This window comes from Gorilla gorilla, chromosome 9 (genome assembly GCF_029281585.2).
Source record: "Gorilla gorilla gorilla isolate KB3781 chromosome 9, NHGRI_mGorGor1-v2.1_pri, whole genome shotgun sequence".
In the NCBI taxonomy this organism is placed as follows: domain Eukaryota; kingdom Metazoa; phylum Chordata; class Mammalia; order Primates; family Hominidae; genus Gorilla; species Gorilla gorilla.
Window position 1 is genome coordinate 100,112,397 of NC_073233.2, and position 17,912 is coordinate 100,130,308.

The window sequence follows — 17,912 nt, forward strand, 5'->3', positions numbered from 1 at the left end:
AATCACTGGCTAAGTAATTGTGCTAAGTATACCATCTTGGGAGACCGTCAAAGTGATCTGATCACAGTTTTGGAGTTTGCAGTTGAGGAATCCATGGTTATAAAGAGAAGCAACTTTGGCAAGGTGCAGTGGTTCATGCCTGTAATTCCATCACTCTGGGAGGCCAGGGCAGGCTAATCACTTGAAGCCAGGAGTTCGAAACCAGCCTGGCCAACATGGTGAAATCCCATTTCTACTAAAAATACAAAAATTAGCTGGGCTTGGTGGCACACACCTGTAGTCTCAGCTACTCGGGAAGCTGAAGCACGAGAATTTCTTGAACCTGGGAGGTGGAGGCTGCAGTTGCTCCACTGCACTCCAGCCTAGACGTCAGAGAAAGACTGTTTCTCAAGAAAAAAAAAAAAAACAGAAAGAAAAGCAATTTAATCTAGGTCACAGAGCAAGTGGCATTGTTTAGACTCAAATCTCAGACTGATTCCAAAGCCTGTGAGTTGTTTGTTTGTTTGTTTGTTTGTTTGTTTGTTTGTTTGTTTCTTTAAACTGTGCAGCTTACTGCTTTCCCAGGGAAAGACTAGAAATTTGACATCAGGAGGCCTGAATTAACACCTCTGCTCAGCTGTTCATATGTGGACTTGGATGTCATTCACCTTCTCAATAACCATTCCCTCCTTCTGCAGGACCTGCAGGTCTCCAAGTCAGCCATGCCTTTGTTGACTTTGCTCCTTCTGTCTGGAATACCCCCACCTACACAGTGCTTGGCTAAGGACTACCTGCCCTTCAGCCCTCAGCTCCAATGTCCTTCCTGTAGGTGGTTTATCCTCCTCACACATAAGCTCGCATATGGCCCTGTGGTCACCTCTGTTAAGTGCCTCATCAGAATGCACTGTAAGCATCTGCTGTCTTGCACAGGCTCCGTATTTATATGATACCAGCTTATCAGTGAACCATGCTTGGGTGTATGGAACCAATAAATGTATAGTTATTTATAGACATTTATAGTACTATATTTATGATATATGATGTATATTATAAATCATATAGAAAGATACAAAAATTTTAATATAATATGGTGTTTAAAAATGATACTCTTAATGTCTTGATAATTATAATGACTTGAGACTTTCATTACTGCTAATAGTGTAGAATACAATTTATACTTAAGGGAAACCTTACTAAGAGGGTGGTGATAATCAATATTTCAAGTGGTCATCTTGATATATATTTTTATCTGACTTCTCTGCAGATCTGATTAGAATAACACTGTTTTTACCTCATAATGTGGCCGACAAAAATTGTCTACCATTCTATACCATTTGCTTGTGGTTGTGTTACAAGCGTTACCTTCCATCCGTTATTTCTTGGAAGGGAACTTTTTAAGCCATTTCTCCATGTTGTCAGAGCTAGTTATTTACAAATCCATTTAACAGAAACCCATAGGACACAGCAAACACAGCAAAGGGCAGGGAATGTGAAAAGAAGGAAATCTTCCTGCTCCCTTGTGGGTAGTAGAACTGCTGCTCTCCTCAAATCATGCTTCACTCTCCCTAAGGGACAGAGAGCCCACAGACGCCCACACAGCAACTATTGTGATATCCTGATAATTTCCTTTATAAAGATAAAAAACAAAAATAAATGAGATTTCTCGTCTTGATGATCTTGCTCAACCCGAGGGCACCTGCACCCAACTCTAGAGGACCACTGCTCTGGACAAGTTCATGGAGGGCAAGGATTATGTTTTCTTCATTTTCTCTGTTTAATTCAATCAGAAAGGCTCTTCCTTTTGATAATAGTAATAATAAATACCCAAATACTGCTTAAGCATTTTACCTTCATTACTTAATCTTCATATGACACTATGAGGTGGATATTGTTATTACCCACAATTTGTAGATGACTAGAGCATCTGAGCCCATATTCTTCTCAGTGATTTTTTTCTTCCTCATCTGAGGTGTGTATGTATGTGTGTGTGTGTGTGTGAGTGTTTGTGTATATGTGTGTGTGTGGTGTATCAGTAGGTAAATCTAATCATGTATCCATTCATTTACTCAATAAATATTTATTCAGCACCAAGCAGGGACAAGACACTGCTCTAGGCACCAAAGATACAGCAATGAATAAAATAGACTAGTCTTTATGAGATGCACTGGGGAGAGACAGAAAAAAAATTTAATACATAAGTGTGTTAAATTTTGTAATATGTTAGAAGGTGGTAAATGCTACAGGGAGAAAAAACAGGGAATTGAGGGTTGAGAGTATTGTGGGGTATAACTTTAAAGACAGTGGTCAGAGAAGGCCTTGCTGAATGGGGAACGTTTGAACAAAGACTCAAAGGATTTGAGGCAGGAGCATGTCCAGGATGCTGGAGGAACAGCCAGGAGGCAGCATCAGTATAGTGTGGTGCGTGTGATAGGGAGAGCAATGGCTCCCCAAAGATGTCTGCATCCTAATCCCATGAATTTGTAAATGTGTGACCTTACATGGCAGAAGGGACTTTGCAGATATGATTAAATTAAGCACCTTGAGATGGGAAGATTATCCTGGATTAGCTGGAGGACCAGATGTAATCAAAACAGTCCTTATAAGGGAAAGGACCAAGATTGTGAAGACAAAAGCAGAGGTCAGAGACTCTGCTGGAAGAACAACATGAGACAAGAACTGTGGGAAGCTCCTAGAAGCTGGAAAAGACAAAGAATGGTTTCTTCCCTAGAGAATTCAGTAGGAAGGCAGCCCCACCAACACATTGCATTTAGCCCAGTGAGACTTCCCTCCTCTAAAACTGTAAGATGATAAGCTTCATATTGTTTAAACCACTAAATTTGTGGTAATTTGTTACAGCAGCAAGAGAAAACTAATACAGTGAGGAAGAAGAAGAGCAGTAGGAAACACGGCCAAGGAAACAACTGGAGTCAGATCATGCAGGACTGTTTGGGCCATTCTAAAAACTTTGCCTTTTACTTCAAGTGAGATGGTAACCATTGGAGAGCTTTAAGCACAAAAGGAAATTGATGCGAATTACATTATGTTTTTGTTTTTTAAGAGGCAAGGTCTCACTCTGTCACCCAGGCTGGAGCAGTGTAATCATAGCCCATTGCAGCCTGGACCTCCTGGGCTCAAGCAATCCTCCTGCCTCAGACTTCTCAGTACCTAAGACCACAGATGTGTATCACCACACCCGGTTAATTTTTAATTTTTAATTTTTTTATTTTTATTTTTTGTGTGTGTGGAGCAGGGTCTCTATGTTGCCCAGGCTGGTCTCAAACTCCTGGCCTCAAGTGATCCTCCTGCCCCAGCCTCCGAAAGCATTGAGATTACAGATGTGAGCCACTACAGCCAGCTGAATTTTTAAAAGGATTCTTATGCCTGATGTCTGGAGAAGGCCTGTGGCGTGGGGTGGGGGATAGAGTATGAGTGGCAGCATGTGAGAAGCAATGGCCATGTGGAAGCAGGAGACCACTTAGGAGACAATTGAAATCATCTGCAGAAGAAACCATGGTGGCTTGGCCCAGGACTATGGCAGTGAAGAAGGTGAGAAATAATCAGGTGCTGGAAATATTTTCAAAATAGAGTCCACAGGATTTACTGATGGATTTGACGTGGAATGTGAGATACACGCCATCAAAGATTTCAAGGTTTGGCCTGAGCAACTGGAAGGACAGAGTTGCCGTAAGTAAACTAAGGAATACCTTAGATTTTGGGTAGGATTCGGGGGTGAAGATCAGGAATTCAGTTTTAGATGTGTTAAATTTCTCACTTGAGAAGGCACTTAGAAATGTATCCATTTATATTTGTCATGATTTCTGATATAATTGAATTTATTCCTACCATCTTCTAGTTTTTGTAATTTTCATTTGCCATATATTTTTGTTGTTGTTGTCGTTGTTGTTTTCCTAGCCTGCCTTATGTATGAAGTAATATATTTTGCTATATCCCTTTTTGAAATTTCCCTGATGGCCTGGAAGTTGTAGGTTAGACTTTTGTTCTTTACTGCTTAAATTTTTAGCATATATTTATAAATACTTGAAAGAATGTCTTATTTAAGGCCAGGCGCGGTGGCTCACACCTGTAATCACAGCACTTTGGGAGGCCAAGGCTGGTGGATCACCTGAGGTCACGAGTTCAAACCAGCCTGGCCAACATGGTGAAACCCCGTCTCTACTAAAAATACAAAAATTAGCCAGGCATGGTGGCAGGCATCTGTAATCCCAGCTACTTCGGAGGTTGAGGCAGGAGAATTGTTTGAACCCAGGAGACGGAGGTTGCAGTGAGCCGAGATAGCACCACTGCACTCCAGCCTGGGTGACAGAGCAAGATTCTTTCTCGGAAAAATAATAATAATAATAAAATATAATAATAATAATGTCTTATTTAGTATTTCTATTTCATTCCCAAACAACCTGAGACTCTTAGAATGTTTAACCTTTTAACTACACATTGAAGGTCTTCTCTCAACTTGTCCCCACTCATCTCCCTTATTAGAGTTAACTGGAGTTTTCATTTTAGTCTAAAAAAAAAACAAACAAAGTGAGTTTACCAAAAACTTAGCAAATTTCCCAACATTTTATCAGCTTCTGTGCCCACCAGGATTTCAGTCCTTCCCTCTTGTTTCGCTGTTCTATTTTTTGGAATGTCTTATTGATGAGTCTGAGGGTGATAAACTCATAGTCTTTTTATATCTGAATATCTCATTTTTTTTGCTGTTATTCTTAAATGATTGTTTATTTGGGTGTATAAATCAGGCTAGAGAGTGATTTTCCTTCAGAACTTTAAATTACTGTTCCATTAGACTTCTGGCAAATAAGTTAGCTGCTGAATAGTCCTATTTTGGTTTGGTTATTGTTCCTCATATGGAATCTTCTTTCACTGATAGTTTCAAAGATACTCTCTTCATCCTTAGACTTGTGCCTACGTATGTATTTTTATTCATCCTTGTCATCATTCAAACTATACTTCAAATCTGAGGGCCCATGTAATCTTTCTATTATAGAAAATTTCTCATCTTCTCCTCAAGTATTGGTTGTAAGGCATTCATAGCTCAGGGCTTTCATTCCCCCTCTGGCTCCATTCACATTACACAATGTGAGTTTCAGAACACAGACTTATTTTTCTCCATTCTCTACTTCCTTTTTCTGAAATGTTTATGAAACATATTTTGGAGCCTCCCAGTCTATCTTCTTTGTCCTCTATCTGCTTTCTTTTATTAATTTATTATTATAATATCATACATACAAAATAATTTTACCATTTATTAAGTATAATTACTGATACTCATATGTCAAATAATCTGCTCAAGAAATTACACATAAACGTTTAAAACTTCTGCTATAGCTTTCCCCAGTTTTTGCCTACTTACCCATAAGAAATAACTAGTATTCTGAATTCTATGTATATAAGGGCCTTGTTTTTCATAACAGTTTTACTAAAGATTTATATATCCCTAAAATAGTTTGATTTTCTACATTTTTAAATGTATGTAAATGGTATGCCAGTATACCCTATGTATTCTTCTGTATTTTGTCTTTTCACTTAACATAATTATTTGTGACAATTATCCACATCAATGAGGGCATCATTAGTTCATTTATTGCTACTGCTGTACAATATTTCATTATTTAAATAAATCACAATTTGGGGCCAGGCCCAATGACTCGCACTGTAATGCCAACACTTTAGGAGGCCAAGGCAGGAGGATCGCTTAAGCCCTGGAGTTCAAGACCAGCCAGGGCAACACAGTGAGACCTCGACACTACAAAAAATAAATAAAACAAAATTAGCCAGGTGTGGTGGTGCTCACCTGTAGTCCCAGCTACTCCAGAGACTGAGGTGGGAGGATCACCTGAGCACAGGACTTGGCGCCACTGCACTCCAGCCTGAGTGACAGAGTGAGATCCTATCTCAAAAAATAAAAAAAAATTAAAAATCACAATTTATCCATTTTCCCATTAACGTACATTTGGGTTAATAATCTACTGCAAACAATGAACAATGCTGCTATAAATATTGTGAAAGTATGCTGGTGGACGTGTGAAAGAATTTTTCTAAGATAAATATGTATACACATAGATGTAGATATAGATTTAGATTTAGATGTCTTTGAATTGCAATAGTCATAGCACTAGTATATAAGAATTCCAGTTATTGATATCCTCACCCATACTTGGTATTCTAAGAACATTTTTAAACTTTTGTTAATATGGTGGGTGTGAAATCATATATTTAGCATTTCTCTGATTACTGGTGAGGTTGACATCTTTTCATATGCATGTTATTCACAGATTGATTCTTTTGCAAAATGCCTGTTCAATGACTTCTGCCCATCTTTGTATTGGAGATTTTTAATTGATTTATAAGAGCTTTTATTGATTTGTAAGAGTTTGTTTTAAAATATTCTCAATTTTAGACCTTCATGGGTTTATTGCAAATATATTCTCTCAATACATAGTTGGTCTTTTCACTTTTAAATGCGATATTTTGATTCAAAAATAAGTTTTTAATTCTAATACTTTTTCTCCAAATCTTATTTTGATGGCTGTAATCTTTAATATTACGTTGAAAAGAATTTATTATAGTGAAATATCTTTTGTATTCCATATTTTTTAAATGTCCTTAATATTTTACTGTGAAGTATGATATTTGCTATAAATATTTTTCATATCTACTTATTTTTGTTTTATTTCTACTTTGTTTTAGAAATATTTCCTGATCTTTCCTATTTAATGGAAGTATTTGTTTCTCTAAAAACAATAAACATACTTATTATATACTCTTTACTCAAATTCTTCTGTTTTATTTATTCTGTGGTACCTCATCCTCTCTTTATGGACTTTTTGGACTTCCTTATTATTTGTTCCTTTTAAGTGTACTTTGGATTTGGGGATGCAGATTTACCTTGTTAGAAAGGTTTCTCTGTTTCTCTCTTTCTCTTTCTTATTTCCTTCTTCTGCTCCCTAGCTTTTTTCCTTTCCCTCCTCGTTTTCCACCCCCTCCCCTTCAAACTTTTGAATTTGCTTTCACTCATCCTTTTGCAGAACTAGAAGCCAGTATGGTTCACTTCTCTGTCCTGAGGCTGGGACTATGCCCTCCAGCTTTCATAGCTCTATAGCTACATATCAACTCTAATCTACAAGCCACTTGGCAATACCCTTTTTACACATCATTTCACCAGTGGGAATTGCAACCCTGGCGCTAGTTTCAAGAAGTGAGCCTGGCTCAAGTCCACATCCCACTTGGGAAACACTTTCAGTCCAGTTATCTTGCATAAACTCAACTCCTGGCTGACTTTGCCTATTTCTGAACAGGGACGGAGCCAGGAGACCAGCAGGACACCCTCCCAGGCTTGCTTTCTCTTTTGCATTTCTACTTCATCTGTGATCCAAGGAGATAATTGTCTTTTTTTGTCTGTTTTTTGAGATGGAGTCCCACTCTGTCACCCAGGCTGGAGTGCAATGGCGTGATCTTGGCCCACTGCACACTCCACCTCCTGGGTTCAAGTGATTCTCTTGCCTCAGCCTCCCTAATAGCTGGGATTACAGCTGTGTGCCTCCACACCTGACTAATTTTTGTATTTTTAGTAGAGATGGGGTTTCGCCATGTTGGCCAGGCTGGTCTTGAACTACTGACCTCAGGTGATCCACCCACCTCGGCCTCCCAAATTGCTGGAATTACAGGCATGAGCCACCATGCCCAGCTAGTTTTCTTGTTTTAAAGCACAGAAATCTCTTTTAAAATTTATCATTATATGTTTTTTCCTCTGGTGTGATGGGGTAGTACTTAAGCTCACAATTTACAACATTGTCTTAACATAAGGTCTCTTATCTTTGTATCCAGTAATGAGCACAGGTTATCCACAAATGCTTGATAAGTCAATGCAGACATAGACAACTTCATGCACAGAAATAATAATGCCTATCTTACAAGACTGTCTTGAGGCTTTGTTAAATAAAATGTATGGGGAGCCACTGTTTTGAACTGAACTCCTGCACTAGAACCCAATACACCAAACCCCTTGATAGGGTTTGGCTATGTCCCCACCCAAATCTCATCTTAAATTGTAGCTCCCATGTGTTGTGGGATGGACCCGGTGGGAGATAACTGAATCATGGGGGCAATTTCCACTGTACTGTTCCTGTGGTAGTGAATAAGTCTCATGAGATCTGATGGTTTTATAAGGGGTTTCCCTTTTCACTTGCTTCTCATTCTCTCTTGTCTGCTGCCATGTAGGATGTGCCTTTTGCTTTCCGCCATGATTGTGAAGCCTCCCCAGCCACATGGAACTGTGAGTCCATTAAACCTCTTTTTCTTTATAAATTACACAGTCTCGGATATGTCTTTATCAGCAGCATGAGAACGTACTAATACAACCTTCATACTAAGTACTACATAATAAAACTGAAACTATAAGGAATAAGAAAAATCTTCCAACGGACAAGTTTTTCCTAAAAACAGGAGATTCAAAGACACCCATTGGGAAAGATCCAGTCAACCTGAGCCAGCATGATGTGAAAGTCCTCTGTGCTTTAATCATTACAAGGAAAGTAAACCAATATTAACCAATCTCCTTTTTTTGTTGTTTTATTCTGTTTTCTTGTTACTGCTCAAGCTATGTTATAACAAAAAACTCGTTCTGCCATGCCGAATGGAGCTCTCTGTAATTTTAGATGAGATGCTGCCTGATTCATGAATTACTAATAAAGCCCAATTCTATTTTTAAACTAAAGTTGTTGAGATTTTGTTAACAACTTTAAGTAGTCAGGTCTGACTCTTACTTTTTTTTTTTTTTTTTTCCAGCTAGTTTTGTACTATCTCAGTTAATACCTTGAGGATCTCTGATTGTTATACAGGAGTTTGTGGTGGAAAGAACATTGCATAAAACTTCCAAAATCTGAAAGCCTTTCACCTGAGGGCAGATTTGGGGAGGGGAGTGAAATAACTTCATAATTGGAAGGAAGGCATGAATGCTGGACTTACGAAGGAAGCCACTTGGCTCTGGATGGGAGAAGGTGATGTAAGGAGGCTAAAGCCAGATCTCTGGACTAGGATAAAATGAGATGTGGGATTTCACAGTCAGGAGGGACTTACTTAACCTCTTTTTAATCTGTTCTCCTCACACACAAATCAGGAAAAAAAAAGTTCTGTGCTTTCCATAACCCACAGCATGTGTTAAAAGTTGGCTAAGAATGTTAGTGAAGCACTTTTAGCTTCCTGGAGGGGAAAAAGGGCAGCACTGTGTGTATTAATTTTTAAGTGTTTTTGTATTGATATTATTAGCAAAAGATTCAAAATATTCTTTTTATGAGCCCTTCTGATTTAGAGGTGTTTATTAGACATGCTGTACAATTCAGTTATTTATATTGCTTTTCCTTAACTTTATTTTTCTCATATGTAATTTAAACAATTTAATAGGAGAACTTGGTTGAGAAAGGCACTAAAACTCCCATTCTCTTTGTTACACACAATAAAACTTAAATCTCCAAGGGGAAATACATTTTAAACATATTTGTATTCACCATACGGCAAAAGCTCTATCTATTCCCTCTTTGAACCTGAGAAGAACCTCCATACAAGAACCTCCAACCTCCTTGGAGTTGGCCCTTTTGAATAAAGGTTGACCCAAGACTGTAAGAAGAGGCATGTCAAATACCTGGCATACCTGCCAACCTATTACTGAATGTATATTTGGCTGCCAAAAAGTCTCTTCTAATAAATAAAAATAAATGTATACATGAAGGGACCAGATGCTATGGAAATAATTTTGCTCAGTTTGAAGATGGTTTTCATGAACTGCAATTTTCAGAAACAACAATTTGCCTCTGAACAGACTTTAATAATGGAAATTGAAGCAGTTTTAAAGACGAAAGGAAGGTTGGTGTGTTTGAATAACCACAGAATGATGTATTTCCTAATATGAGGTGACAGGTATGAAATGAGACCACAAAATTGTTGGCATTTATAAACACATTATTTATATTCTTTCCTGAATCCAGGTATCATACTTTGATTTTTTTTTTATCCAAAAGTTAAAAAGCTGTGAACCCAGATAAAATTTAACCAAGAGTTATTGTTCTTGTGTCATTACCAAAAAGGGACCTCTTTGATTGCTTGAGTGTAGAGTAAGTCCATTTTCATTTTAACCCTGGTGTCTGTAAGTTTTTCATCTGTAAAACTGTATAAAGGGTTGAAGTTGACATACATTCTTCAGAGTTGTAGGGTTTGCATCAATATTTTCTCTCCTTTAATGACTTTCACATATTTTACTGTGATTACTACAGGAAAAACAAGTTTGATCTGAAGATCAGAATCCTTTAATCACTTGCTTGTGTTGCAAAAGAGGGAACATTCCCATTCTGGGCTGAATTATCAATTGATTAGACCTAAAGCAGGGAAGTTGACATTTCAGAACACATATTATGCACCAATCTTTTTCAGATAGTGTGTATTATCTGATCCTTGTAACAGCCTTATAAAGCAGAAAGCGTCATTTCCGTTTTTATAAATGAGGAAACAAAGTCTTAGAGAGGTAAAAGAACTTTCCAAAGGTCACACAGTAAGCAGGAGGAACAAGAGAAATTCCAACCTAAGTCTTCCTGGCTTCAAAGGCCCTGCTCATTTACATATTCCTCAAAAAAATCTTAACGCTCCAAAATGAGGGCTCTAAGTGGAGTGGTTGGAGGAGGCTTCCAGCTCTATTCATTCTTTTTCTTTAAGTTTATGAGCTTTCAAAGATGATAATCAGATGTTAAGTATGTAGGCTCAAATCAGAAGTATCCTTATCTTGCATTTTTGCTGTGGAGAGAATTGGGTTCTCCCTTCAGAATGAGCTTAAGTAGCTATGCATACTCTCCTTTCAGCCCGCCTCTTCCATCACCATGGAATACCTTCTTCTCACAGACACCAATGCCCTCTTGCCACCAACAAGCTGTCTTCTGTCTACATCTCAGGTCTTTATTTCCAAAGCAACACCTCATCCTTCAAACCTCTTTGGTCAGTCAGCAAGCATTTCTCAAGGGCCTATATCAGCCCAATAGTAGAAATAAAGGATGTAAGTAGAAATAAATAATACACAGTTCTTGCCCTCCAAGAGTTTATAGTCTTGCAGGGAAAAAAGGCATCCAAAAAGCTAATTGTAGTGCAATGTGATAAATACTATATATAATACATGGGACAAATACTCAGGTTTATTTACTAAAGCACAGAGGGAAAACACAGAAGGAGAAATTAACCCTGCCTGTGATATTTGGATCAGGCATCTCAGAGGAGATAAGCTTTCTGTGGTGTTTTGGAGATTGAATAGGAAGTTACATAGCTAAAGAAAAAAATAAAAAATAATTCCAGAAAAGGCAGATTGTATGTATAAGGGCCTGTAGGATTAAGTAAATGGCCGTGGGAGAGGCTTGGTATGACTCAGATAATAAGAAGAATTGTGAAGTGTATTAGTTTCTTGTGTCTGCCATAATAAAGTACCAAAAACTGGGTGGCTTCAAACAACAGAAATATATTTTTTCACAGTTCTGGAGGCTAGACATCCAAAATCAAGGTTGACAAGGTCATGCTCTTCCTGACAGCTCTAGGAAAGAATCCTTCCTTGCCTCTTTCTGGCTTCTAGTGGTTACCAGAAGCAACCTTAGCATTTTGTGGCTTGTAGGTGCAACACTACAGCCACATGGCCACCTTCTCCAGTGTCTTCACTTTGCCTTCCATATGTGTACATATGTCTCTGTGTCCAAATTTCACCTCTTTATAAGGACACCAGTCCTGTTCGAGTCCACCCTGATGACTTCATTTTAATTTGATGATGTCTGTAAAGATCCTACTTCCAAATACGTTTATGTTCTGAGGTTCCAAAGGATAGGGCTTCGACATATCTTTTTTGAAAGACACACAGTGCAACTCATAATAGGGAGTTAAACCGGGAAAGGTAGCTTGGGAACGATTGTGAGGAAACATTTATTCAAATGAACATTATAAATAAATCACATATCACATGACAAATATTTTGCTACTAAAAAAAGTTTTATAACATAAATAAATGGAAATGAATTTAGGATATAGAAAGAGAAACACTATTGTATCTACGCAGAGAAAGAGCTCTGCAATTAATCATTCTAAATTTAGTGGCTTGAAACAACCACTTGAAACAACCAATCATTATTTCTGATTGTGTACCTATGGGTCAGCTGAAGGCCATCTGATCTAGTCTGCACTCGTCTGAGGAGGCTCAGCTTTAAGAATTGCTCATCCTCCTTGGATAACTGGGCCAGTTGGAGGCATGTTCTTATGACAGTGTCAAAAGGGCAGGAGAGTAAATGGAAGTAAGTCAGGGCTATCACTTCTGCTCATATGTAATTAGTAAAAGCAAGACTTATGGCCGAGTTCAAAGTTTAGAGGGAGCAACTATAAAGTTACATGGCAAAGGGAACAAATACAGAGAGGAGTGATGAATTGGGAGCCATCACCCTATGAACTTTGCAGTCAAACAGATCTAAGGTAATGTGAGATACAAAGATAGATATTTAAAATTATTTTGTTACCTATTACATAACCCCTTTACTCTCTTTATAGCAGGCAATAGCTTGTTCCTATAGAGTATCTGTAAAATTCTCTCTTTTCTTTACTCATTGTCTTTTAACCTTCTCTTATTTTATGGTTAAAGAAGGAAACAGTCGATATTCAAGACAAAATGATAAGGACTAATAATGGTAGAATATAATATCTTCCCAGGAACACACTGAGGGACTCTGCCAAACCTAGGTAGGTTTTGCTTACTCCATCACAATGAGGTAAAAGTGGTGGAATTTCAGTTATATTCTGAGGTTCGGCACAATCTTCCCACTGTCCTTAGGCGATTAGGGGCATCCACCTAATTCAGCCATATGTAAAGTAATTGTGGTGCTAAAGGATACCAGAAAAGCCTCTCTGCCTGTTTCTCCTTATCAATCATCACCAATTGACAGTGATGCCAAGGGCTGTCAGGATGCCTCCTAGAAATGTGGATTAAATCTAGACCCTGAGACCGTGTCCAACTCTGTGGTCTGACAACACCTTTATGCTGTCAGTACTCAATCAGTGCTCTTCCCCTTCATCATTGTCAGTAATATCATCCTCCCACCAGTAAATGTGCACTCTGCCTCACAGCCATGGCAGCTCCCACAGACCTGAAGTGTGAACCCATCTCTGGGCTTCAGTTGGCAATTGAATTGCAGCAGAAACCATACCAATTCCTGATGTGTGAAAAAGATGAGGATCTGAACGGCACTGTGCTTTATCGGCCAGAAACACATAGTTTATGAAGAAAAAACTTAAAGGAATAAATGACTCTTTAGGTTCACTACTAATGGCTATTCTTTTTCTCTCTAATTTTAAAAGTAGAACGTGGTCATAGACAATTGGGAAAATTACAGAAAGGCATAAAGAGAAATACAAAAACGACCCATAACAGCACCACGCAGAGACAACCACAGTTAACATTTTAGTGTTTCTCTTTCCTGTCACTCTTGCATACAGATAAATGCATATTTTACATAAAAGTAGATCTCAGAAAATAGATGACCCACTTTTTATTCATCTTTAATATTACGGGCACTAACCCAGATCATTTTCATTAAATATTATTCAGAAACATGATTTTTATACATTAGGGTAGTCCACTTTCACATTTCCCTCTGTCCTGTTTGGCATCCATGAGTCCAAAATAAGGACCTCATATTAAGGATAGTTGTTGCTAAGACGTTGACTTTCCATCCTCAATGTTTGTCATACACTGGGTCCTCTAGAAAGTGTCTGTGAGAGAGGGTATGTGGGCTATTAATTGATTGGAAACACAGTTGAAGGAAGCAGTAGCAGAGGATGAGGGGAGAGAGGCTGGGAAGGATGGAGAGTCAATACAATAAAGCATTTTCCAGCAGGTTGCCACAGGACTGCCTGGGAAGCTCTATAATCAGAATCGAAAGATCATCCTTAGGAAGACGAAGGAGACTATCCACATGCAACCATCTGCTGCTGGACGAAGATTCACTCCACAGAGTGCCAGTGTTCTTGCATTTCTGGGTTGCACATGCACGAACACCAGGTGGAGTCTCTTGCCATGGGCCTGAAGCAAAGCCCTGTCAGGCTGGAGCTGTATGGAGTCATGGGAGCTGGTACACAGCAGCAGCTGGAAAAGAAACAGGCGGGTCTGATGTACTGCAAAGAAGATGTCTGATTCAATGCCTTGTATACAACTTTATGGCTATTTTTAAAAAAAGAGACAAAAACCATAAATGTTTAAAAGAAATATTTCATTGTTATTTTGACAATGTTAGGCCACAAAGAGAGATAAGAGAGAATAAAACTGTAAAAGTTTTCTTTTACAGGAGAGCAGAGTTGGTGCATCTTATCCTAGTAGGACAGTCACAGGCACCTGCAATTCCTTTCCTTCAAAATCCTCCTAGTAACAACTGCTCTGGGATGTCTTTCTTTACTATTCCCCCTGAATGAGCATTGTCTAGTGCACCCATGGCATTTTTGTACTCTCTTCCCTCTGCAGTCACCATGCAGTATTGTAGGGTGGGTTCTCCACTTAACAGAGTAGAAATTGCTAAATACAACTGTTTAGCCTTTTGTATCTATGTATGTACTCAAAATTGTGAAGTAACTTCAGTCAGAATTTTAGAGGTAAGAACACTTTATTTAAACACATAAATAATATCAAATTCCCATTCTGTAAATAGCAATACTTTAGGTAAGTTCAGTGGACATGGAGATTAAATGAGGTATGTCAGTGAGGCTGCAGATAAGGTAGCACAAGTATACGAATGTCTTGTCCAACAAACACTGCTCAGTCACCCACTTATTCATGCCAAGCACGAATAAGAAGTAAAGAAGAATCAGATACAACCTTTCATTTATTTTACAGTTAAAAAAGGAGCACTTTATATTTGTTACAAGCTGAAAGTGCATTTTTGTATATATTAACTAGTTAGATGTTTATTCTAACCCTGGGGAATGGAAGTTAGGGCCCCAGGCTCTGGATTAAGAGAGGTGTCATTTCAAGTCTCACTTATATATAAAACAAAAAGAATAATGATAATATGAACTTTACTGGGTTGCTGTGAGAATAAAATAAGATAATGCATGTAAAGCACTTAGTACATTGCCAAGCATAAAGTAACTTAATAAATATTAGCTGTTTGTTATATTGTTCCAATTTCACAGTGAGTTTAAATGCATTGTTCAGGATCCCATGTCAGGGTGGAGCTAGAAGAACACTTGTTTTCTGTCTTCTAGGCTAGCAATATTTCTTTTGAGGTACAACACTGAGAAGCACAGTTGCTAGTTTCAGACCTCCGTCCCTAACACTCAGAGCAACTTTCTGCACTAATGGACAGTCAATAAACACGGTTGAATAACTAAGAGGTGGAAGACTGTAAGTCAAATTATATAGTTGCTAATGTATAAAAAAAACAAAATGTGTTTCAGTGCTTTGCTTGGCATTGCTGGGGAGAATATTAAAGATATCAAACATTATCAGTTCCTTTGGTCAACTGTCTGGTGAGAAAAGATTTAGGTGCTCAGATCGAGAACAAATCCTTCAGAGATAGGTTATGTTTTAGCAGAGTTGGCCTGAGCACTGAGCCTCAAGATATTCAGGAGATAATTCAAGTTCTCATCATCTTGTCAGGTGAAAAGCAGGGCGTGGTGGTATTGACTGAGGAAAGGAAAGGCTTTTTGCTTCTCACACAGGAAAGACCGGGGGCAGAGACTTCCATGGCCCAGGCATCTCAGAAAGGAAAACAGTTCTGGATCACCAAAGTCTAACTCAGTGTGTTTACATCAAGAATGTTAAGCGCATGCAGGCGTTGAAATGTTCAAGTTATTGAAGCCCAAGCAAACTGGAACAAAAGGACAGCAGTTGCATTGAGAAAGAGCCAGTGGGATGGAATCCACATCCTGAAATGTAAACTGTGCTTGTTCTCTGGAAACTAAGGGCTTTGGAAAAGAATATTGCAATTTTTCTATTTCATTACCTGACTATTACTACAGTAGACTTTCTAGTTACCATTTATTGAGCATCTACTATGTATCAGGAACATACATACATTAGCTCATTTAATTAGCTTCCAATTCCATATCCATAAGGGATTGGAGCTCAGGGAAGGGGCTTTATTCATTTTGCTCACCTCCATATCCCCAGTGCCTAAAATAGTGCCTAGCAGAGTAGGTTCTCAGTAGAAGAGGATAAATATTATTGTCATCCAAACCTGAAACTCAGAAGGATTATATGGCTTACCTAAGCTAAGAAATGGAGGGGCTGAGTCTGGAATCCAGATCCATCTAACCCCAAGTCCTGCCCTCATCCCCTGCATTAGTTTCTCTTACCAGTTGCCCCACCTCTAGGTTTCTCCCTTTTCAAAGATCATGTCACCACAATTAGTCCCCTAAAACACTGTCCTTATGTTTTTCAACTGAAAATCCTCGAGGTCTCCCAGCTGCCTTAAGATGACATTCAAACTCCCTGGCCCAGCATTCCAGGCCCTATGAAATATGGTCTTTACATCACTAGTTTGCACTAAAGCTTGAGCGCAATACTCTTGCTCTTGCTTGAGTAGGTCTTGTGCACTTCTGCCCTCTATCTCTCTCCTTTTACATATGTCATTTGAAATGACCGATTGATTCCATCTGAATCCCTCCTACTCTTTAGAATTCAGCCCACATTGCACTTCTTCAATGATGCTTTTCTATCCCAGCATGTAATAATTTCTCATTTCCCAGAAATTTCAAATCTCTTATTATGTGCCCCATTCTCTAGGTCATTAGATAATATTTCTCACAATAACTGGTCTTCATTAGGAGTATAAAACTTGTCTCCACAACTAGAGTGTAAGCACATTGAGAGCAGTAATCATGGCCAGAACTAATTTGTAAAAGACAAACACTACATCTAGCATATAAAAATTATTGGTTGAATGATTAATGCAGTTAAGCTTTTTGGGTTAGACTAGCTAGATGGCATATGTTAAATACGTGTGTGTGTGTGTGTGTGTGTGTGTGTGTGCATGCGTGTAATTATTGGTTTAGATACAAAAAAGTGCAAACACTAATATCTTGATACTGTAAGATGTCCCCTGCTTTTCCTCTTTCTTTGCTCTTTGGCCTTTGCTGTTGGCAGGATCCTTGTGTGTCTCTGTTACATGACAGAGACTGCCAATTCTGGGAGACATCCTGCTGAGAGATAAATCCAGAGTCACATCAGCCTGGCTGGGCTGGAGTTCAAAGATCCTGGCCAAGATTTCAAACTGGCTCTATTCAAGAGCCACGAAGTTTTGAGTGGCAGATTTTGCTGCAAGATTACTGCAAGATTGCTGATGGGGATTCTCAGTGACTTCAACAGGGACATGATCAAGTTCTACCCAAAATGCCAAGTCAATTAGAGACTGGCACTGTGAAAAGCAAGAATTAGGAAAGATTATTATTTATTAACCCTTGTTAATGCAAAAAAAAAAACCACAATGATACACTTCTTAGCTTGGGAGTATCATTCAGACTAAACACTCCTGTTCCTTCCAAATCAATCAGTTTTAAGGGAAATGCTCATTTATCTGACAAAATGTTTGCCATGTTAGAGTGGAGGTAGGAGAGAAGCTGTCTCCTTCCTGCACTGGCACATACCACCACAATAAAGAAATACAAAGCTGCCTAAGTCCATTCTCAAAAGGGCAGTTTCTAATCCTTTTAGGGTAAGAGAATGAATTATACTGAGCAGTCTCCCATCAGTAGCTGTTCCTATTCTCAAAAGAATTCAGTTGTTCCCCCCCAAAAAAACCAACTACTATTTGGAACAATCCCCTGGGAACTATTGAGGAACCAGACTGGGGTCTCTACACCATGTGGAGCAAAGACAAAGATTTGAGCTCCTAGAAGCTGCTCTGGAAATATTATCC